The 25,204-nt window shown below is 41.1% G+C and overlaps 1 long non-coding RNA gene across 1 annotated transcript; it reads left to right on the forward strand.

Annotated features, from left to right (window-relative positions):
• The first annotated feature begins 2,283 nt into the window (after positions 1–2,283).
• LOC133002394 (uncharacterized) lies at positions 2,284–4,138 on the forward strand. Its single transcript, XR_009678250.1, has 4 exons — positions 2,284–2,364; positions 2,985–3,071; positions 3,666–3,824; positions 4,020–4,138. It is a non-coding gene; the product is annotated as an uncharacterized LOC133002394 (long non-coding RNA).
• The last annotated feature ends 21,066 nt before the right edge of the window (positions 4,139–25,204 follow it).

Raw genomic sequence — 25,204 nt, forward strand, 5'->3', positions numbered from 1 at the left:
AACAACCTGTAGCAGCGTATCCTCATATATATCAATTGTTCTGTGGAACTGATTGTACTGCTGCCAGTTCTGTAATGCAGGAAAACAAACGCATTCTCCGAGACGTATGCTTTTCATTTCACCATATTTCCTTTTGACGTATTGAAGGTCGTCCACTGAGGAAACAGGATTTGCAGTCGGTGTGATTTCCCTCTGGTACGTGAGTCTGTGCGACAGCTAATGCAAACTGAACCCTACAGGAAAAGAACCTGTCTCTCCTTCTCAAGGTGAAAAACCCCCAATCAAGCAGTGAGACTATTTCTGTTCTCAGAGTCTGGTGAAGACTTTATCTCCACACACAAGTAACAAAGATTAATACATCGAATTCCTCTGAGCTCAATCGTCCAAAACCATTTCTTTTATATCATGATAAAAGCCACAGTCGCAGATACACTGTCCTGATGCCAGAAATACTGACTGTACTATCCAACGTGTATTAATCTGCTGCCAGACAAGTCTTTTTAAAAAAATGAAACTGCACAAACAGTATTTGTGAGCTGGTTTCTAACATTGACATCTTCAAAGAGCCGAGATCCACACAGAAGGCAGCAGAATCTTTTTTATTTCAATTATGAGCAACGTTCCAAATAGTTTCCTGTTCATTCTGCAGGATTTGGAGACAAGTGGAGTCTGATGATAATTTATCAGTGGAAATCCATTCAGATAATTAGTTGTGATAGCAAATCCCTGCCTCATTCATTGTAGTATTAATGTGTTTGAATAAGTCATTCAGATAATTAGTTGTTGTTGTTCTCTGTTAAGCTTTTAATTTTCAGAAATGAAATGTTTGAGGAGGAGACGTCTGGACCAGTCAGGTGATTTCATGACATCTGCAGTTTGAGTGAAAACAGTCCTTTATCATCTATTTGTTTCATAATTTATTAAATAGTTTGGCACATAAACACAATAACTGATATGTTGTCTCGTCCCTGAGGCCTCCAGCCGCTTCCTGCTCCTTCCTCTGCCTCATGTTCACCAGTCATCTGATCGGGGGGGCCTCTTCTCGACCACCACACAAGCCGAGACTTCAAATACACTTCTACAACAATCTATCATCTGGCGCCACACAGGTCTGAGTGGGTGTGTGTGTGTGTGTGTGGTACAGCACGATGCACACAACGTTTGTCTTATCGGCTTCACACTCGGGATCTGTATGGTGAACGTCCCCATCTCACAATCTGGCCTATCAGATTGGGAGATGCTAACGTTTGGTCCGCCCATTGTTTTGCATTGGCGTGTTTTCACGTCACGTGACTCCCGAGTTCCCGTCTACGGAAAGGAAAACATGGCGGACATTCCTTGTTTTTTCAGATAAAAATCTAATTTTGTAACTTAGTCTGGGCATAAAAATACATTCTGACACCATTTCTAGCGAGAAATGTGGTCTTTGCTTCCACAGTCTTCAGCCAGTTCGTGCTTATGATATATATTTTAATAGTTATCACGAATGTTTTTATCGTTGCTATGATGGTTGCTATGACGCTGCCATGCCACACCAAGTCGTAGCGTGCTGTTTAAATCACCGTCCCTGCGTGGTGTCGTTCAGTGATCGTGAATGTTATTCATGTTATATAATATTAATATTTGAGGCTAGATTACACCTCTAATGCGGAGGATCCTGCGAGTCTGTTCATACCGAGGCGGACACGTTTTTTTTGTAAACATCCGGTCCATTTAACACGAACCTGCGTCCTAAACACGGAGCATTTGGAAGACAACGATGTCATCTTCCTTCTGTCAGGTAAGTAGTTTATTGTTTTTAAAGATCGTTACGATCTAGGTTCACAGTCCGAGTGCTGAGACAGCGGATGCGGAGTCCGTCGATAAACACAATGGATGCTTGTGTTATCCACATGCTTCAGCCCACGGTAGCATGTGATTACCTGGGAGGTGAAAACATGGTTGTTGAAACCAGTTCAAGACGCTTATATCATCATTGAGGGACGCTACAATATAAATATAAACATGAATTTGATTTATGAATGCTTTAGATTAATAAGGAGTGTATTTCTCGACCATTACTCCACAATAACAGATCAATTTGGTTTAATGTATAGTATGCAATATGACAATAATGTTTTCATGTTATGGAGTTGCGATTCATTTTATAAATCAATTGCTATCTTCTGTTTTTTAATCAAGGAGGATCCAAGTGAAGCTACAGGAGTTTCATTAACGTCAATAACTTGGACCGAACAGTTTGTTTTGCTTGATGAAGAGGAGGAAGGGCAGCCTGGAGAGAAAGAGGAGCCGGGTTGAGGTCACTACTCTCATCCACGTACCACAAGGAAGATGAGGGAGAGAAATTATCCTACCATTAAAGAGGTACTTTTAAGTTACATACCAGAAACACCATTTTATATAATGTGCCAAATATAAATTTTTATTAAATCCCCAAAGTACGCTGGCTGAAATACAAGTTAATATCACACTGAAAGAGTTTTGATCAATCATGCTTCCCTGCTGTGATTGTTAAACTGGGAAAACAACTTTTTCCACAGGAAGGCAAGTAAATATAAGGAATGCATGTGCAAAGTTTTCCTCTGTTATGTATAATGATGACCCCCATCAGACATTATGTTAGCAATATTTACACCTTTTCATTTATACTGTTTATTTCTGTCTACATGTGTGAATTTGCCTTCATTAGTTTCAGAAAAGAGCGATGATGTATCGGTCAGTGGGCGGCAGCACGAGACTCCGCAAACTAGTCTGTAAGGAAAGTAGATGAAGGCATTGAGGTTGCGGTTTGCCATCATTATTATTTTGCTTAAGGGACTGAATATGTTTCATGCAGAAATATTAGCATTTCCCTTATATCTACCAAAACTGCTTGTTTCACAGACTGCAGTTTTGTTTTGATCCGATGTGGTGTGCAAATACCAACTGTATCTGCAATGGGTTGTTGGGCATTAATATTTGTAACTCTAATTTTGTTTTGACAGACTGTGCAAAGAATGTTGAGAACATCACCACTCTACAGGAATACACAGTCCAGTAATGTGTGTCAGAAGTTCAGTAGTGAACGACAGGTACTGTGGAAAAATGTGTGTCATTGTTGTACAATGTCCTTTGACTCTGTTTACACAAGGTCAACACAAAAAGGTTTGATTGTAAACTGATATTGGTATGAATTCATGTTATACTCCTCTTCACAAGAAACAAACAATTTACAAAAAAACGACACTAGAATTACCGCACTGCGTTGTATGACTCCGCTAACCAGTGCAGTGTCCGTCTACATATTTCTACATATTTTCTCTCATATAAATGTCACTGTAACCTCTCGACAACTGAAACCATAACATGAGGTCAGTGTGGCCTTGACCTTTTGACTTTAAGACAAATACACAGTTAGACAACTCGAAAACATGCAGTAATGCCTCCGGCGACTCGCTATTGCAGAGGCATTAAAATGTTAGTGTAGTAGACTGGATTTTATTGGTGTTACATTGGACATCTTGTATTGGTACACAAAAAATATATTTGGTTTCACATTTTAGATGGCATAAGCAGAGACATCAACTCAGGAAAAAGATTTCTGCAGAACAGAAAGCCTTGTATGTGTGTATATATACAAACAAACGCACTTTTAAAACGTTTTGTTTTTTATCATGTATTCTCAGGTAGTACTGACGCATTTACGGAGATGGGACATGAGGGCCTTGTCTGCGTGCTCAAGAGAAGATTCCACAGAGTTCAAGCTGAGCAGGCTGCAGCAGGTTTGGAGGAATCCTCCTCTGAAGAGGAAACATGGCGAGGTACTTCTCCACTGATGAAGAAATGTGAGCGCTGTGATTAAGTAAACTCTGCTGCCATGCTACTGTTGCTCCTGGGCCCTGCTATTAGCTTGGTGTTTGGTAGCTGTTAGCTTTAGCATATTTAGTTTTAGCGGCCTGTCTGACGTTTATGTTTTAAAAAAAAAAATCAGAGGGAACCATCTTCATAATTTAACATTATGGTTTGTTTGTGTCCTTCAGTTCTTCTCAAGAGAAGCTGCCTCAGCTCCACGGTCCCTCCTGCAGCCTCCACTCCTGATGCTAACCCCCGGTCTCCATCACACCATCCGGGCAAACCTGGAGTCACAGAACTTTGTCCAGAGCTGCTGTCTCCCTCTGAAACCCCCCCTCTCCAAAACACTATTTGTGTAGTTTTTAAAGTCTTTTTTGCATGAGAATTGTTGATCATATCATTTCCAGCAGATGCCTTAATGTAATGTTTGTGCACAATAAATGACATTGATCATAACATATTGGTATTTCCTTGCAGTCATACACCATGATATTGGCAGATAAGATGTTGATTACATTAAAGCAGTGAATGCTCTGCTTTAAGCAACATAAACACACAATGATCCAATGGATTTGAAGTAGAATGGGCACGTTACATTCTGTAGAGAGTACCTCAGTAACGGAAGTCAGAAAATTACTTTCTTTATCTGAGGTTCAGTCAGTTATAGTCACAGCAAAGCACACGGGTCTTGTTGTCTAAGTGGCAACCATATCATATTGTTTAAGATGTGTAACATCAAGCTTGTGTATCAGTGGTAAATACATCCAGTCATAAGTAAGTTCACCCTCTTGTTAACACTAAAAGTAGGTGACCCAGATGTTTCACAATGCAATCTGATAAGGTCGTATGAGAAACATTCTTAACATTAAAGAAATGAACACAGAGGATAGCAATAGATGTTTCACTTTAAATCAGTAGCTGGTAATCGGCAGACTGACTTATTCAAACACATTAATACTACAATGAATGAGGCAGGTGCTTCCTATCAGAAATCAACTATATCGTCACATTAGGTTTCTCTTGAGCTCATGGAAATGACCTTCACCTTCCACTTACTGTCACCTGAACCATACTGTTGTTTCTGTATCTACAGTGACTTAGGAAAACATATACTAGAGGGCAATGTATAAACAATAATACATCTTATTTATTTAGAGCTTTTCAAGAATTGCAAGTACTTCCCTGAGGGACAGCTAATACAAACAATATATATATCTTAAATCCATGAGATTGGACAGCCTCTCACTTGGATGTAAACCAATTTTAGAACACATTTGCTTATACTGGAGATCTTTTAAATTAATGTCCCAGAAATGATTACTGATAGCAAACCCCTGCCTCATTCATTGTAGTATTAATGTGTTTGAATAAGTCATTCAGATAATTAGTTGTTGTTGTTCTCTGTTGAGCTTTTAATTTTCAGAAATGAAATGTTTGAGGAGGAGACGTCTGGACCAGTCAGGTGATTTCATGACATCTGCAGTTTGAGTGAGAACAGTCCTTTATCATATATTTGTTTCATAATTTATTAAATAGTTTTGCACATAAACACAATAACTGATATGTTGTCTCTTCCCTGAGGCCTCCAGCCGCTTCCTGCTCCTTCCTCTGCCTCATGGTCACCGGTCATCTGATCGGGGGGGCCTCTTCTCGACCACCACACAAGCCGAGACTTCAAATACACTTCTACAATAATCTAGCATCTGGCGCCAGACAGGTCTGTGTGTGTGTGTGTGTCTGTGGTAAAGCACGATGCACACAACGTTCATCTTATCGGCTTCACACTCGGGATCTGTATGGTGAACATCCCGGGGGGTGCAGAGTGGAATTTGAGGTTACACAATACATTCAATATTAATACAAATTTAATAAACAGGCGACAAGGCTTTATATCGAGCTGAATTACACAGCTTTTATTTTGAAAAGTTGTGAACTCGGCTCTGACGATTGTGTGACCTCGAAAGACTCGACATGTGATGTATAAAAAACAATAGTAATTTATTAAATAATTCAAACCTATATATAAACCACACACGTGAACTTTGATAAAGAAAATTCAGTTTCATTGGATGATGATATAAAATCTCCAGTGCAGATGAACCAGGTAGGATGAACACAAAGCTTTATAAAAAGCTCTGAACACAAACTATGAGAAGTGACAGAATATTGAAGAAGAGTTTGAGGACGACTCACTAACGAGGAAGAATAATAATAATTATGATAATAATTCTGAAGTTTCGACACAAGACGAGAGAAACACAACATTCCACCGAGGTTTGAAATCAGGGACTGAACTCAGATTTATGATTCTCTGGTTTCACAATGAGATCGAGTCCCTGAGTCACGCAACACTTTGCAACGACTGGAAATAAAACCTCCTTCCGGTGTGTGTGTGTGTGTGTGTGTGTGTGTGTGTGTGTGTGTGTGTACTTTCACTGTGTGAGACTGAAAACATTTGTAAATCAACCAGCTCTCAGGAACTTGTGCTGAAGGGGTTTGAGTCGATCCGCTGCCTGGGGAAAGACTGCTGAACTCCTGATGTGACGCAGTGTCTGTGTTTGTGTGTCTGTGTGTGTGTAGGGGGGGGGGACTGGAGTCAGTGTGATTAGCATCCGATCTGCACAGTCATCTACAGACAAACACCCGGCACGTAAAAGAAAAAAAACTTCAGACTTCCTTATTGTCTTTTAGACAAATTCCAATGATTGCGTTGCATCGACCTTTAAATCACTTTCCCCAAACAATCAACACAACTTCTGTTTTGTCAAAAAGCAGAAAACTAATCTCCGGGGACCAGACATCCAGCAGCAGCAGAGAACTGCGACTAAATCAATGCTTTGATCCAATGCTTTAATAAAAATAAAAGTATTTGCAAAAAGGCCTTGAATAGTTTGATTTAAAGCTTTTGGTTTAAAAGCAGCAAACACAGATTATTTTCACATGCAGAGATGTAGATTCTCCTGTTTTTAGTCGTCTTGCAATTTCATAAAGAGGATTTTTTTTTAAACAATACACAACACTGATTATAGGATGTATGACACATTATATAAGATGAATCCGACGTTTGCAGCTCGTCTTTCAGTCTCAGTTTCTGTCTTTCAGCTCTTGATCGTCCTCGTCCATCAGTGAGAGAGGATCTGGAGCCTGGAGTGTTTCTGCCGTTAGAGTCTGGAGGTGCTGTGGATTTTATTTATTCACTTCATTTCCCATCAAAAGGAATAACAGTTTAACGTCAGTCTTTTAATATGATATCATATGTGTAGTTACCAATTATCTTTATTACTCTTGTATGTGGTTCTGTGCAGTCATTGCAAATTATGTTTTTTAACCAACTTTAAATTTAATTATTTATCATCTGGACACAAATGATTCAACCAGCGACGGTCGACTTTTCAGCCACTTCAATAAATATTTAAATCTCTGCATGTTTCCTGCTCCTGATCTTGAAAATTATATTTTATTCACATATTATTATCAAAACGGACAGAAGATCGATCAACTCAGAACTAAAAATAATTTGAAATAATTAAAAGAAACTTATTTTATACGATTAGAAGCAGGATATCACTAAAATGCTTTTGACTCAAATGTTAATATTATTTGGAGTGTTGAGATACAGTTGGAGAAAAGGTTTCACAACTCTACACACGCACACAGGGAGAAAGTAACACTTCAATATTGGCCCAATAGATTCACTGGATTTGTTGGAGGCAAATTTTATTATTAATTTAGTCCAACTACATTTCTGGAGGGAGAACGAGCGGAGCATCGAGTTGACGGTAACAAATGTGAACAGGAAGCAAAGACCACACATTTGAGAACCTGGAGTCTGAACCCACCTTGGGGGGTGTGGACGTGGGTGTGTGATGCAGGGGGGAGTGTGCGGTGAGCTGACCCCCCCCCCTCCCCCTCCCCCAGGCCTCTGCACAGCAACAGCAGCTCCGTCATGTTCGACACGAACGCCTCACAGAATGTCACACAACTCAAAAGTCCTCAGCTTCTCAATCCAAGTTGCGATGTGGCTTCTGGCTCGTTTCCCGTAATAGTTTCCCGTATAAAGACGTCAGAATCGTTCTTTTCTAATAATTATAATAGTATTAAAGAATAATACATTTTATATTATCTGCGCCTTTCACAGCACTCGGTCATCTGCAAGGCACAGATGGAAACAATGAAACTCTGAGTCATTGCACTCCATTAAAAGAAAGGTGATTGCATTGCTCCACAGGGAGACTGAAACTGCAGCCGCCCTGCTGGTCGTCCACAGGTAGTGATACAAGCCTTATATCTACAGTATATTTGTAAGTTAATTATCATTCACCCAACTACCGCAGAGTCATTCAAATTGTGTATTTAAATACCTTTCACAGTTGTGAATGTATGTAATAATGATAACCTGTCAAATATTAAACGCCTCCCTCTACTCTGCAGTCATTTATTCCTCGAGGTAAAAACCGAATCTATAGAAACCACAACGCAGGGACAACACTTCAGAGCAGTAGGAGACCTGGAGGTAAGTGCTAGCTAGGCATGTGTGTGTGTGTGTGTGTGTGTGTGTGTGTATTGACATATCCAAGACTGTGATAATCTCAAAAATATGTATTTTCGTAACTTATCCGTGACATATATCTTATTTTATAGAAAAACTGGGGGTGTCATTAAACAAACTGGAATTTTATAGGGTTAAAATAATGAAAATTAACGATTATTTGATATTTATTCCTTTATTACTGTCCTACCTGACAAAGATTTTAAATATGATTAATTATGCTCTTTAAACTTGCAGAAAACGTTCCTTCATTTTTGCACATGAGTTACAGCATGCTAAGCGTTCAGAGTGTGTGTGTGTGTGTGTGTGTGTGTGTGTGTGTGTGTGTGTGTGTGTGTGTGTGTGTGTGTGTGTGTGTGTGTGTGTGTGTGTGTGTGTGTGTGTGTATTGAGGCTGTGATAATCTCAAAAATATGTTTTTTGTAACTTATCCGTGACATATATCTTTTTTTATAGAAAAACTGGGGACGTCATTTAACAAACTGGAATTTTATAGGGTTAAAATAATGAAAATTAACGATTATTTGATATTCATGATGAGGACTGATATTTTAAATAAAATGAAATAATTAGAAGTGAAACCAATTTGTAATATTTGTAGCATACTTAATCAATAATAGGGCTCGAAGGTACAGAGGGTAGTGTTTTTATATGTGACAGTACACTAAAAATAATAATTCATAAAAATCAAAGTGTGTGTGTGTGTGTGTGTGTGTGTCTGTGTGTTGTTGTGTGTGTGGGTCGAGTGGAACGCCCTGTGATTGCCTCGTGTGCAGGGACGCCAGATGTTCCTCGGTCGCATGAAGAGACTGAGAAGACGGTGAAATGGAGTTTGTCTCCGTGGGCAAACATTAGGTTCTTGACTTTGTTTCCAGCGGCGACGAGCAGGAGGTCAACGAGCGGGGGGGAGGGGGAGGGACCACCGAGCTCTGGAAGGTTTCAGCAGACGAGGTGGCAGATAACCACGCTCATTACCCAGAGCTGGGGGGGGGGCATAATGAGCTATTGAGCAACTGTGCTGCAGAAATTGATCAGTCGGAATGACACGGAGCTCAGTGTGAGAGCAGAGCGGTGGAAGGTGGCGTTCCCTCACCCGTGACGCTGGGTGTCCTGTGGGGGGGGTGACAGGTGTAGCTGGGTGTCATCTGCTTAGCACTGATATGAGAACACGTGCAAGCAGAAACTTGGACCCCAGGAAGAAGGAGGCAGGGTCTATCACATTGAAGGAATGGCTGCTGAGACAGGATTCACATCTGGAACGCACTGTGTCGAACTCATAATGTGAAGAACAGATGTGACCAGATGTGGAGCTGCTCTTCAATCCAAACTGATTTGAATCCTAACCCTAACCCTAACCCTTCGCACAGCACGTGCCCATAACTCTGTTACTCTGTTACTGTATATATGTATATACTTTATTTTATTCTATTTTATTTTATTCTATTTCTTATATATTGTTGTTTTTTATATTGTTGTTTTATGTTCAAAAGTAGTGCACCAATGACACCAAGGCAATTTCCTGTATGTGCAAACATACCTGGCAAATAAAAGAATTCTGATTGTGAATTCTGATTCTGAGGGGATTCCTGTGAGCAGTTTGAAAGGTAGAGTTGTGAAACCTTTTCTCAAACTGTATCTCAAACACTCCAAATAATATTAACATTTACGTCAAAGCATTTGAGTGATATCCTGCTTCTAATCGTACAAAATAAGTTTCTTTAAATTATTTCAAATTATTTTTAGTTCTGAGTTGATTGATCTTCTGTCCGTTTTGATAATAACATGTTAATAATTTTCAAGATCAGGAGCAGGAAACATGCAGAGATTTAAATATTCATTCAAATGGCTGAAAAGTCTCCAGATGAATCATTTGTATCCAGATGATAAATAAATAGCTTAAAAAAACATCATCTCCAATGACTCCACAGAACCACACAAGAGTAATAAAGATAATTGGTAACTACACATATGATATTATATTAAAAGACAGGAGGAGGTGGTCTTTATGAAGTGAAAGGAGACAGGTCTGTTCTCGAGAGGTTTTCTGTGAGGTCGGACACAACAAGCTGGTTTTATTGCTGTTGCTCTTTTTGGAATGTGTAGCATTGGCCGTTCAGTTGAGCAGAGACATGAAACCCAAGCATCGGACGTGTCATCACATCGTTTCCCCTTTTCATAAATGATTAATCAATGAAGTGCAATGAATCCTGGGAGAGGTTGGGCCACACACAAGGAAGTTTAAAACAATAAAAACACCATAGAGAGAAAACGTCTGCAGCTCAAACTGTCCTTAAAGACCTTGGAGTCTCCAGGGAATATAAAAGTCCATTGATTCTAAAATGAACAACCTGTCAGCTGTGGAAAGAAGGAAACAGTGGATCAGACTCTGATAGGTCGAGTTCAAACTCTGTCTGAGAATAAACCCTGAAAAGACTCAGATTAATAAAAAGCTGCCAAACGATTTATTCAACAGGAAACAGGAAATATGATTCAACTGAATGATGAAGTCTCTAAATGTTAAGGAGACTTTGTTTCTATCGGGATGAAAAGACAGATTTATCTCCCGCTGTGATCAAAGGCAGTCCTCTAAAGGACGCGGCCCCTGGACGGAGACACACTCGTGGTCGGGTGGCGCCCGGGCATGGTCACATGTGACCTGAGGGGCGGAGCAATGTCACAGCACCGTTCCATGATTTGCCTTTTGAGCCTGGCCCTCAGCTGGAGGGTCTGAGTGAAGGAGCTGGTGAGTCAGGTGGTGTTTGACTCGCTGGTGCTCGGCTCCCGGTGAGAGACGACCATGGAAGCTGATTTGACCTTAACCGCGGGGGGGGGGGGGGGTCTCTGAGTGGGTCACAGAATCGGCCACAGATGGCGTCCACTTATTTCAGAAAGGAGACGACAGAGATATCATCTCAGAGGTCTGATGGACGAGGGAGAGGAATCAGAGACGCTTTGAAAACAGAAAATCATTTCTGTCTCTCAGCCCAGGAGAGGCCGAAGCAGTTTCAAAGAAAAATGGGAGCAAGCGATGACCCTTAATCATCTTCTCTCCCAGTAACGACCAGGATAAGATGGAGAAATATCTCAGAGAATAGATTTGGAGGAATGGCGGAATAAAATCATACAGAAATGTACAATACAGATACTTATATGGAGGAGAAAAGAGTGAAAATCTAGGAAAAAAACAACTCGAAAGCTCAAGAAATGATTAATTTGTAATCGAACTTGCTCGGCCGAAACAACCAGAAGCCCGGTGGTTCTTCCAGTGAGGATCTACATTTTGAATGAGGATCTACATTTTGAATGACCTGTAGGTGAAGATCGATCGACTCCCACATGGAGAGAAAGTTCATATTTGACCACACGAGGAAAGAAAAGGTCTCGAGGTCAGAAAACGATTTGTTGACTCTACTGAGATCTCAGCTTCCACGAGAACCTGCCACCTCCAGGTCCCGCCTCCATTTGGACGATTCTTAAATATGTCAAAACAAAAAGTTGTCTGTGCCGTGGGTTCGAGTCCCGTGGCTTCACCAAACCACCGCTGCTTTCTTTCCTTTTGCTCAAACCTCAGGAAGCTGCCGGGCTCAACACACTTCATCTGCTATAGTGTCAAATCACATCATGAATTATCTCAACAGAGGAAAAACCTCGGGATACAGCGACGAGCACGGGGCGACGGTGGAGAGGAGCAGCTCCCGGGGGGGTGTTGTGTTGTGTTGTGTTGTGTTGTGTTGTGTTGTGTTGTGTTGAAGCTGGTTTGGTTGTGTGTTCTCGCTGCTGCTGTCTGATGGTGTGAAGTTGGATTAAACCTGAATAAACCAAAAACAAACGCCTGCAGCTAAAGAACATCTCTCAACTCGAGACTCACGGAACCATCCGGCTTAAAAAGTCAAAATAGTAAATATTGAAATCTGAGTAAATCAGCAGAATGTGTTTTCCTGCCACTCGTACTTATGGCCGGTCTCCACTCTATGAATATTTCTCTCAATATGCGCCTGAGTTTTAATAAGAGCGAAACCGAGTGTGACCTCGATCCTCCAGAAATGCAACGAGGAAAATTGAATGTCAGTGACGGAAGATCCACATCTGAAATGTTTTTTATTTCGGAGACGTCCCGACTGCATCATCCAGGCGTCTGTCTGCAGGAGTGACATTTCATTTCCCGAGCAGCATCACAGGGTAAAAAAGGTTTTGTGGCCACAAGAGGAGAATCTGAATTTTCTCAGGAGACGAGAGGAGAGAAATGAGAGTTGATGTTCGTGACGCAAGCGTTTCTGTGTTTGTTGTTGATATTAAAAGTTTTCTTACTGCGACTTGTCTCTGGGCGCTGGACGCTGACTGGTGCTGAGGAAAGTTTCCTGTGGTTCAAGATGAGAATCACACATACACGCCCTGGATCAGGAGTTTTAATTGGAAAGTTAATGTGATATAACTTATTAAGCAAAGAGCATATTTGTTCGGTGACTCTCTGCTGCTCAGACGCTCCTGGTGGTCGTCAGGTCGTTTATTTGATCAAACAGAACACGAGGATTATAATACAGGAAATAATCAACGAGACAAATTGATGATTACAGGACTTCAGTTTGTAAAAGGTTATAATTGGACGTTGACAGTAGTGGTGGGGGAAAAATCGATTCTGTTCAGTATCGCGATATTTTAAAAGATATAAAAGAGATATATTAAAAGATACCTAGTGTGTATGCGGAAAGGATGTTCTCCACTGCAGGAGATATAGTAACGTTCCAGAGGAACTTTAACATCTGAGCATGTTGACCAAATGATTTTTCTGAACAAAAATGCCAATATTCCCAAATGAATTTAACATTTTGGGTCATGACCTTGCAGGTTTCAATTTGATTGAAGCTCTAGGTTCCTCTTATTCATATGATTGAGCTCAGTGTTCATGTGAGAGGTCTCCTATTCAGAAGATAATTACAAAGGTCCTGTGTCCTGAATGTTCAAGGACAAAGTTTTTGCACTTCAGTAAATGTGTAGAAGACAATGTTGTTCACAGAATTAAATGTGACATTTGAAGTGAGTTGAGCAGTCTTATTTTCCTCATTTTTTGTAATGCCTTTGAATAATATGGGGGACATGAACCGCAATAAATCGCAGAATCGAATCGCAATACTTGCAGTATCACAATATATCGCAGAATCGCAATACTATTGAATCGTGGCCCAAATATTGCAATACTTTTGAATCGTCACATTTTTGCCAATTCCCACCTCTAATTGACAGTGAGGGAAAGCTGAGAGAACAGAAACACATCGAGCAGCAGCCTTCCATCTTCACGTCTCAGATCTTTTGACACTTTTCAGACACTTTGCACTGAGCCGCCTTCGCTCTCACCAGGTAGAAATCACTGTGATTCTCCAGCTGCGGCGTAACGCCTGTCACCGGCCCCGGCACACAGCCTTCCTGTTACCATGGTGACCTTTATCAGCCATTGAATTGGAATGAAAAGGTTGTTGGTGTCTAGACCACGACCTCTGCTCGACACCCACATGCAGCTTAATGACCGGGGTGGTGACAGGTTTCACATCTAATGACTGACAAACTTAATCCTGAACATTTACTGCAGGAATTCAATTCATTTAAATAATCAAAATTTGCGTCCAGTTGTGTTTTTTCTCCACTTCAGCAGCCGGACACACAGGGGGCGCTGTTGCTCAGTAAAAGTAACACAGTGTTGCTTTAATGATCTCTTCAGATTCAGATTTGATCTTTTTAGAAGAAACTTACACACAATTCTATCGTGAATTCATCTGATCGGACGATTTAACTGAAAATAAGTGGACTTGTGTCTGATATTTTCTTTTTTCTTTTTGTCGTAAATCAAAGTGTTTGAACAAAACTCCAGCAGAGCTACGATTAATTGTATCAACAACGTCTTAAACATACAAAACAATCAACTACATTCATGCAAACACAGTGGAAAGTGGTTTGTTTGTCGGACATGTTTTCATGTTTCAAACGGTGGAATTAGTGGTATTGTACATGTGACGGATTCCTCAAGTGGTTTCTCACAATCCCACAGACAAAGGGCTGGAGACAGGAGGAGGCTGTGCAGCTCTGTGTGAGTCTGTGTGCGTCTTTGTGAGTCTGTGTGCGTCTGTCAGGTGGAGACTGTGCAGCTCTGAAGAATCAAGTGTTTTGTTTCCTCGAGCTAAATCTGAAATAAAGTCAAATCTCTTATTCTTCAATCATACCCTCAACAAGAAGCACTTCTTTCAGTCAGTTAACCCTTCGGAGTCCTGGGTATCTTACCACTGTTTCCTATCTTAACACAACGTTGGCGACACAACCAGACAATGAACGGGTTCGATTTCGGCCCTTCGCTGCGTGGCGTTCCTCTTTCCCTTTCACATCATCGACACGCAACGTGATTTCACTGCACGTCAACTACATTTCTAATCAAATCCACTGAGAAAAGAAACTCCACCTCTCTCAGTTCTGCACCGTTTCACTTTACCTGCTTCAAATCATGTTCATGTTTTCTACAAACACACGCTGATAAAGATCAAGCTCCTCTTCTGCACAGTGGCCGAGCTCCAGGAGAGGAATCAAACTCTTTCTGCTAAATACTTTAACAAGTGTACACGTGAGTCGACTCCTCGGGGAGTTTCCTCAGCTTCGGGGATCCACATGTCTATTAAAAAGTTTTGTCCGTCTCCCTTTGGGTCACCGGGACATTAACGATCCCAAACTCTCCTCAGGTGTGAAAGGACATAATCCTGATGGAGGCTGGAGGGAAACCTCCAACTGCGTCTGTTCCTCAATCGTCCCCAAAAGTTTCACTTCCAGATTCAAACGGCAGCAAATTCATTCAGAGGGAAAATGAGTCAACGAGACAGTTTGTCGAACAAATGATTATTGTTTTAGAAACTGAAAAAGTGTGACCGTATAAAAATGATTATCCTTCTTTCCAAACAGACTCAGCTAAGTTGTTTTTCCATCTAGGAATCAAATCGTGATATTCTGATTCATCCTCCGGCATCAGACTGAGGAGAAGCTTCTCTCCTCGAGCTGTGAGTTTCACACCTGCACAAACCAAACAGTGTTAACACAACTTCAGAGGCTGTGGACACACACAACACACATCCAGGACTGTGACTAACACACACACACAACCTGCACACACTCCATCCTCAGGGACGGAAATAACCACAACGTTCTCTCACCATTTTGCACTTTTTATAAATACGCCTTATTCAACTTCTGCATAGTTATTGGCTGCTGTTTTTATTGTTATGTGAATATATTCCTCAATATTTTTTACAATTTTAAATATATATAACATTATGTTTATTTCTGTATCTGTGCTCTTTTGCTTTCTGGTCGTCAAATGTCTTTTTCATTGTGTTTTATTGTTCAACTGTTTCCTTTTGTTTCAACGTGTAAATCCCCTTGTTACTGTGTTATTAAAGATTCTTTATTAATAAAGTCCAACAAAGGAACATTTGAATCTTTGAAACTTCTTGCTGCTCTTGTAAGGAGACACAAACATTGTCGACAGCACAGTGTGCAGAGACATACAACTTGCTCACACAAGGTTAATCATATTGATTTGGATATTGTCCTCATGAAATAAACGTTTTGGAAAACAAAATTTCCTTTATCAGTATATTTCCATTCGTATTCTCAGATTCCTGCGACTCAGACATTTCTCAGTGTTTTGATTCTGTTCCTTTGGGCAAGATTTCATTATTTAAAAACCTGTGGAGCAACAACACAGATTCCTGCAGCTCCAGCAGCTGTCGGATCCGAAACGAATAGAAACACATTTTCTGCAGGAGACTCTGAGCGCGGACCTCCCTCCATCTCTCACCCGATTCTGGTGGAATTATAATGTTTGAAAAAGTTTCTAGTTAGATGGTGCACGTGCTTGAAAAACAGAAGTTGTTGTTATCTGGAGCTTCAGTGGGGAACAGTTCTGCTTTGCAGCTCACAGAAGCTCAGAGGGGGAAACTTCCACCGGTCGTTGCCAAGCACAACCAACGCAAAACCTCCAATAACAATGGGAAACTGTGTTTGTTTGGTTTAATTGATCACGGCAGGAATTCTGTTATTTTGAACAAATTCTACCTTCATGAATGAAGCCAAACTTCTCCAGGACTTAATAACTGCTGTTGATTCCTGGAACGAGAAGAAAGTATAATTACTGTGTTTATGTAGACGACTGTGACTTTCCAATTTTTACTATGTTTTAATTAATTGGCTTTTTGTTACTTTTAATTATCAGATTTGATTTTAATTATACGTGCATTCTGTATTTTTACCAAACTTGTCTCTAGTTTCATTTATTTTACTTTCTCCGTTTCTTGTATTCAAGCATTTAGAGTCTATTTCTCTGATAAACTAACGTCCACCAGATCATTTTAATAATTTGATCCTTTCACCGTGTGGGACTGAGACAGACACAACATTCATACAATCACTTCCTCTTTAGCACGTTATCTTCAAAGCAAAAGCACAATGTCTGTGTTGGGGCTGCAGTGCTTTTTAATCAAGCTTTTACTTTGAAAAGTTTAGAACTTGGGTCTGAAGATTGTGTCGTTTCTTTAACAGATGTATGAATACATAATATCTAACTTCTATATAAACCACACAAGTGAACTGTAGTCAAGAAAATTCAGTTTTATTAGATGAAAAACATGGACTGTAGAATCTTCAGGCTTCCAGGGACTCGGACCTCAGCTCAGGCAAAAGGCTTCTCACACAAAAGGAAGTTTAAAAACATAAAAACACCATAGAGAGAAAAGTTGGCAGCTCAAACTGTCCTTAAAGACCTTGGAGTCTCCGGGGATGAATTAAAAAGTCCATTGATTCTAACATGAATAACCTTGTCAGCAGTGGGAAGAAGGAAACAGTGGATCAGACCTCGAAAAGGTCGAGTTCAAACTCTGTCTGAGAATAAACCCTGAAAAGACTCAGATTAATAAAAAGCTGCCAAACGATTTATTCAACAGGAAACAGGAAATATGATTCAACTGAATGATAAAGTCTCTAAATGTTAAGGGAAAGAAATCTTTGACACATTATATTCTAACCAAACTTTTGTTGCTTGATTCTGCGAGATGTGAATCTCCCTGGCTCCGAGTTTGAACTACAACTTTCACTATCTGGACTTTTTAGTTAATTTAGTTTCCACCTTTCTCCTCCATGGAATCAGTGTTTATCCTCCGAGCATTGAATTATGTATTAAAAGGTTGAGGGCTGCGGCTTATCCCATTCGGGAGTTTAAATGTTGATTTTCTTTCTTAAATAATTAAATGCAGGCCTTGGGCCGCGTTCCACTCGGTCTGCTTCCCCCCCCGCTGCAGCTCCCCTGTGGTCATGGTCAGTGTCTTCAGGTCTCAAACCACCGGGAAGCCTTCAGAATGAAAGAAAATGTTTGTTTATTCCAAACACTTATTATTTAATCGTTTGTTTTTTTGGATTAAACTTTTACTTAATTAGCCCCACTGGAAATGTTGGAAGGACAAATTAAAGTTTTAACAAGAGGACTCTGGGCGAGACGTCCAACCTGACAGCGACTTCGCTGAAGCAGCAGCAGCCAACTCGACGTGCAGCAAACTTCGTGTGTTAGCATCCAGCCTGCGGCCGTTTCATTATCAGCTCTCTGCACATTTGCCTCCTTCAAACCTGACACCTCCCGTCCACGAGTCTCAGAGCGAGTTGTGTAAACACGGTGACAGCTGCAGCAGCTTCCAGAGCTTTGTGCACAAACAGCATTCATCCAGAAATCTGCCCTGTGATTAAAACTCTTTTCCTTAGAGGCATCGCTTCAAATTCCACTGATCCAGGTCAGAGAGCGAGAACATGATCCATCAAAGTTTTATCTACTACAAATTAGGAACCTCCTCCGATTCACACGATAAACAAACAGTTTCTCATTTGCTGCAGATCCTACTTTGACTTAACGAATTCAGTTCCTGTTGTAAACGTGTGTGTTCTCTTATTATATTATAATATACAGTAAACGTGTGTGTTTGTGTAATGTTTTGTTTCTCTCGTCCTGTGTCGATACTTTACAATTTGTCCTCGTCATTAGTGAGTCATCCTCAAACTCTTCTACAATATTCTGTCACTTCTTATAGTTTATGTGCAGAGTGATGTTAGAAAACTTTGTGTTCATCCTACCTGGTTCATCTGCACTGGAGATATAATATATATATCTTATACTCAATGTTTATCATCGAATAAAACAGAATTTTCTTTATTACCGTTCACGTGTGTGGTTCATATATAAGTTAGAAAGATTCACTGAACTGTTAAACAATCAGAATCCGAAACAATCTTCAGACCCAAGCTCACAACTTTTCAAAATAAAAAATGTGTGATTCATCATATCGATATAAAACTATGTGGAAACAAAGTGAGTGTTGTGATTTTACTTTGAAGACAAATTGCCAGAGGCAGTGATTCTGTGAATGTTGTTGCCATGATGGAGATCTGCACCCGTCGCATAATAATAAATAAAATGAAAAGAATCAAATTATCTAAATGTTTGACCAGTTGCTGTCCTGTTTATTTCATTCTTAACTAATAACAAATCACACCAAACTCGATTCTCAGGCAATTTACAACAGAGTTTGAAGCCGATGAGATGGATGATGTTTATGATATGAGTTCCACAGACTGACAGAGAGACGTGTGTGTAATTAGCAGGTTGTTTAAATAATCTTCAGCTTGTTGTGATGATTGTCAGGATCACAAATACTGCAGAGAATCATTTCAAATTGGCTTTAATTGAATTTCTCGTTCTTAGCTTAATTGAGCTGGTAATTTCTCCGGTAATGAATCTGTGGAAACGGCAGTTGGATGTGATTGATTCAGCAGATTGAGATTCAGACTCAGATGTGTGTGTGTGTGTGTGTGTGTGTGTGTGTGTGTGTGTGCGTGTGTGTGTGTCAGAGGGAAGTGATCTCTCCTGCTCCGGGCTGGTTTGACTCGGACTCTGGTTCCATGGCCTCGATGCTCCATCATCTCAGACCTTCACATGATCAGCCTCCTTCATCTCTGACTCTTGACATTTCAGCGGCAGCAGCTGGAGGATATCCAGGGGTGAGAGAGAGAGAGAGAGAGAGAGAGGGAGAGAGAGAGGGGGTGTCTCTCATCCCTCCCCCTTCTCCCTCGACGTCACGCGTCCTTTACGCACGGATCCGCTGTGGATCGTCCACTTGCGCTCGGAGCGGCCGGCGGAGCGCGTCCTGTGCCACAAGGAGACAGACACACAACAGCAGGAGGACGGATACACAACGGATACACAACAGCAGGAGGACAGGGGGACACTCGAGAGGACGGACACACAACAGCAGCAGCAGGAGGACAGGGGGACACTCGAGCCTCTCCATCTCCCTCATGCTCCTGGTTCCTCCGCATGTCCCCCCCGGACAGAGTGGACTTTTTACTGGACCTGTCTGTCCCTCCCGTCGTCAGGCTGATCTGAAACACACCGAGGTAAGAGACAGATTCCACCGGGCTCATGTGATATGTGGGGGGTGCGGTGACATGTCCTCTGGATGGAGTTGGTGAAGTTGGAGTAGATGCGTCTGGAGCTCAGTGGCTGAACGAGGCGCAGCGGGGGGTCCGTGCGTTCCGGGGCGCAGGAGACACTCTGATAATAATCATAATTATAATATCGGATCCTGTATCGCGTTGGCATCTGATAATGGTTTTGGACCAGGACCGAGGTGGCAGCTGAAGATGGATCCTAACTGGAAGCAGTGGACAGTGACTGTGGACTATAGTGGATCTGGTCTTGATGCTGGACCATGATCTTGCTGCTGACCAGAGACTATGATGCAGCAGGACTGCTTGACATATAGTATTGAAGTTATCCTTCAAAAATGTTTCCCCTCATCAATGCTGCTAAAACCTTTCTCCTGATGATGTTCTCCTCTACACATCTGTGTCACTTGTGTCCGTCCTGGGAGACGGATCCTCACATGTGTCTCTCTGAGGTTTCTACGTGTCTTCACCTGTTAAAAGGGTTTTTAGTAGTTTGTCCTGACTCTTGTTGAGGGTTAAGAACAGAGGATGTCTCACCATGTTAAAGCCCTATGAGACAAACTGTGATTTGTGAATATGGGCTATACAAATAGAATTTGATTGATTGATTAATTGATTGATTGATTTGATGCGTCGTGTCCCGGACCACAGGGACCACCGGGACCACAGGGACCTCTTTGTCCGGCTCTGCTCAGCCATGCGTGCTCCTGAGCTCCGGGTCCATTTCCGACTGGACGCGCGCTTTGTATCATCAAAATGATCCGGGCACGAGAGTTCTCTGATCCACATCCACCCGGGTTAGCGTGTGTTCCGCTTTGGTTCAGCTGAATAGGAATCAGGGGCGAAGTGACTGTGAAGCTGGAGAGTCTCAGAGAGACGAGTCCAATAATGAGTGAGATTCTATTACACGTAATGTGATGTCCTGTGAAGTCCACCTCGGAGAAGCTGCTCCTCTGGAACATGGGAATCAGCTGCAGCTCTGCTTTATTTCTGATATGCACTGAAATGATTCTTAAAATTTTTGCACAAAATTCTGGGATTTTCCTGCTGTTCCTTCGCTTTAAAAAAGGAAATGGGTTAAAATACATTGTTCCTCAGTTCTTGAAGAAAGCAAATATTTGTGGTGACACTGAATTATTCTGAATTCAGGATGAAATGAAAATGATGCATTTAGCTCAGCCTCACTGAGCAGATGTGATCAATCACTTGTTACAGTGATTAATCAAATGTTCATTGTGAAGTAAAAAATGCTCCGATGTGAATATTTGCTTGTGTGCAGGATTTTTAATCTGTGAAGGACAGGGTTATTGATTAATGGGCTGAATGAGCAGTGAAGGCACCAGGTCGTGTTTCATCGTCTGCACAGTGTTCACTAGGATCCTGTCGTACGAAGTGAAACCAGTGAGTGTACTGGGAGAGAACGTGACGTGAGAAGAGTGAGGTTCACAGACAGAAATCCTCTGTCCTGCTGTCCTGGTGACTGGGTAATGAGCTCTGAATGATGAGGTTATAATTAGTTCAATTCCCTGCAGGCTTCCTTCAGCCCAGGTGAACGTTTATCATAAAAGATACATTTCAATCTGCAAATTCTAACATAAATAATGTCATATTTAAGCACGGTCCTATTATGCATGGTGACCTGAAGCATTATATATAAATATTACTGTAATCTGACATCCACATCACATCATCCTGCAGCTAATCCCTAATCCAGATCATATGTGGATCAATTCTCAGTGAAACCACATGTAGCAGAGGTCATGATGCAGATCTCCAGCATCATGAGATTAACGAGTCTCTGATAGAAACAGACCCACGTGTGTGAACCTCTACTGGAAACTAATGACTTTCATTAAATCTCCAGAATCACTGTGGATTTAACTGCACATTTGACCCAAATCACACAGAGACTGAGATTCTGTGAGAATCCAACACCATCATTATTCCTCTCTGGTTAAACAACGGCTCTACAGATTCCCTGCAGCCGGGGGTGAGAGGGGGGGGAGGGGGGCGGTCATATCTGCTGTGGACTGTGGAAGCATTTATGAATAAAAAATGAATGAGGAGAAGGAAGCAATTAAATGTCTTTACCATTCATGACGTATAATCAATGCAAAGACAGATTGTGCAGATTGTTCTCTCTGGTATTATTTCCGTTTAGTCTCATTCATGTAGAAACTAGTAGAAACTCAGTGAGACCCTGGATGACTTGCTAATCCCCCCCCCCCTCTCCAATCTGCTGCTGTTTACTGGGCTTCTTATAATCGTGGAAAGAGCAGCTGAATCCTCCAGAGAGACCGACGGCCGCAGCTCGGATTTAAAACCTCAGGAAACAACAAGAGTTTATGCTGTGAGGACTTTGAAGGAATTTAATAGAATGAATGATGTTTATTTATCTCATCGACTGGTTGTTGATTTGTTTGTTTGTGAGCAAAAACTACTTTACCAATTTCCATGGAACTTGGTGGTAGGATGTTGAAGGTGTCAGGGAAGAACTCTGTGGATTTTGGTTTGGATCAGGGGACGGATACAGGATGTTTTTAGCATTTTTAGAACATTGTGACGTTTCTCAATATTTTCTCAGAGAATGATTCAGGGATGTTGATAAAAAAAAGGAGGACTGATATTAGTTTGTGTGTAATTTGGTGCAGATTAAACAAAAAAATCTGGATTTGCTGAATTTAAATGTGGTTTCATGAGAGAAAGGGCGTCATGCATTCAGCCAAGTCTGGTTTTTGATTTGTTTGTTTGTGAGCAAAAACTACTGAACGAATTTCCATGGAACTTGGTGGTAGGATGTGGAAAGTATCAGGGAAGTTCTCTGTGGACATTTTCTCATAGAATAAATCAAGGATGTTGGAGGACTGACATTAGTTTGTGTGTAATTTGGTGCAGATTAAACAAAAAATCTGGATTTGATGAATTTAAATGTGGTTTCATGAGAGAAAGCTCCAGCCTTGGTGGAGGTTCTAGTTTTCTCAATGAGTTTGTGAGGTCTCTTTCAAATTGAGCTTTGACATTTCATCATTTAATTCTCAGAAGGTCAAATCTGAGTCATTGAGAAGGTTTTTGCAAAGTTTGAAGACATTTCTTTGAGGCGTTTCTCAGATATCACAAGAACTGGACCAACAGAAAACACACGACTCCTTTCACAGCTGCTGTCGGCTGTGAGGAATAAAACTGTGGCGTGAAGGAAAACTGCAGCTCCACCACGTCCTCGGGCAATGCACAAATCACACAAACCACATTTTGAGTCGACAGTGGTTTTATATTTTTCTGTCCGAGGTGATGGACGCTCCATCTCTCCATCAAACTCTGCACCTGTAGTTTCCTTCATCATATTTGTCTTCAGGCAATTCATTCAGAGGAAAGTAAGAAGCATTCGGACAATTAGTGATGAGGCAGTTCACCATGGACACTTTTACTCTCAGGCCTTTTTCTAATAAGTATCTTTGATCATATTAGATTTTATATGGAAGGATCCAGGGCCGGCCCTGCCAATGTTGGCGCCCTAGGCGAGATTTCAGAACGGCGCCCCCCCCCCCAACATACACACGCAAATTGTCATGCATCCCCAAGAACTTTTGGACTGTATACAGATGCACACACAGGCAGACAAAATTCTAAGCTATAAAAAATAATAAAAATATATGATAAAAATATAAAAAGTCTGAAATCAGCTGTACTGACAGCATATCATGTCATGTCGACAAAAATAAACATCAATGATGTCCGCAATCGGGGTGATTCTACCTCTATATTGTTCTCCCCCCACACACACACACAAGAGAGTATATGCTTGTGTGTTTCTGTCTGTTTAGACACAACTGACAAATGTGTGGATTTAGCAGTGTTTGGCAATTTACTGAAAATTAGTAATTAGTTACAGTTACTAGTCACTTCTTTTAAAAGTAATGGAATCACCTCACCAGTTACTGTATATCAAAAGTAATTAGTTACTAGGGAAAGTAACTTTTAAGTTACTTTTATGTCTGCTTTTTAAATCTAATGAATATGAACAGTAGGAACAGTCAAACACAATAAAGATATTTTTTAGACCTATTTATTGTAATCAACAGGGCAACAGGCCCATTTGTGGGTCATTTGGTGCCGGGCCGCACAGAAAGAATAAACATTTTACATGTTTTCTGTTTTTTATCTAATATCCGGTAATTTTTCAAAATAAAACCGTTTTATTTTGAAAAATTACCGGATCCTCTGCGTTATGACTCATCCTTTATGCATGTCAAGACGCTTGTCTCGGTCATGTCACTTTTTCGCTAAACTATATTGTATGTATATGTATGTGTATTCAATCATGTATTTAATATATCACTTATATCGTTTAAAATATATAAATTTTCAGTGTGTTTTCCGGCCCGATTTGCTCGCGGCGAGCGAAAAAAATAGAACAGACCCCGAAACCATCGCTGCAGATCGCGAGCCGGCCGCGGCGCTGCCCGCAGCTTCCCGGCACGGCGCTGCCGGTGCGAACAGCCCGATTATTTAACATGGGCGCGGAAAGTAGGCGGACAGCTTTCGTGGCGCTTCTATCTCCGGTGCGTCCCCGGGTTTAGAAGATGATGTTGTGATGTGAATGTTTTGGTTTATATTGCATGTGTCAAGTCATGATAAATCAGTCCCTTGTGCCGCCCTCTCGGCATTTTGCGCCCTAGGCAACCGCCTACTTCGCCTATGCCAGGAGCCGCCCCTGGAAGGATCAGAGACAAAGACAGTGATTAGAATCTGAAAGGGACTGAGGCTGAACTACCTGATAACGAGCAGCTTCATTTATTACTCACTATCCTCTGCTAGACCCTCAGAACACACCTACATCTCCTCATTCATGTTTTATTCACAGTTATTCATTATTAAGCTCATTCACAGAGAGAAAGCGCCTGTGGAGTCGAGGTTAGCAGCTTCAGAATGTTTCAGCCTCGGTGACTCGGAGCGATCGGAACTCAGGGATCGTTAAGGGAAGTCAATATCTCAAAGTGCAATCATCAGCAAATCACAGCTCGACATTAAAGCCACAACCTTCGTTTCTCTTCTGTCCTGAAGCAACGCTCGATATGATCAAACCCAGTTCCATAAGTGATGAGACATAATCAGCCCCAGTGAAAACACTTCAAACTGGTGACCTGGTCCCATTCCCTCCCAATCACCATGTAGAATCCCAGCTAGTGTTCGAGTGGAGCATCGAACAACAGATCATTATGTGAAATAACCAAGTCAAATGAAATTGAATTTACACAGATAAAGGATAAAGATAATCATTCATCATCAATAAATCAATACTGGTTATTAT

The sequence above is a fragment of the Limanda limanda genome, chromosome 5, assembly GCF_963576545.1.
Source record: "Limanda limanda chromosome 5, fLimLim1.1, whole genome shotgun sequence".
Taxonomy (NCBI): domain Eukaryota; kingdom Metazoa; phylum Chordata; class Actinopteri; order Pleuronectiformes; family Pleuronectidae; genus Limanda; species Limanda limanda.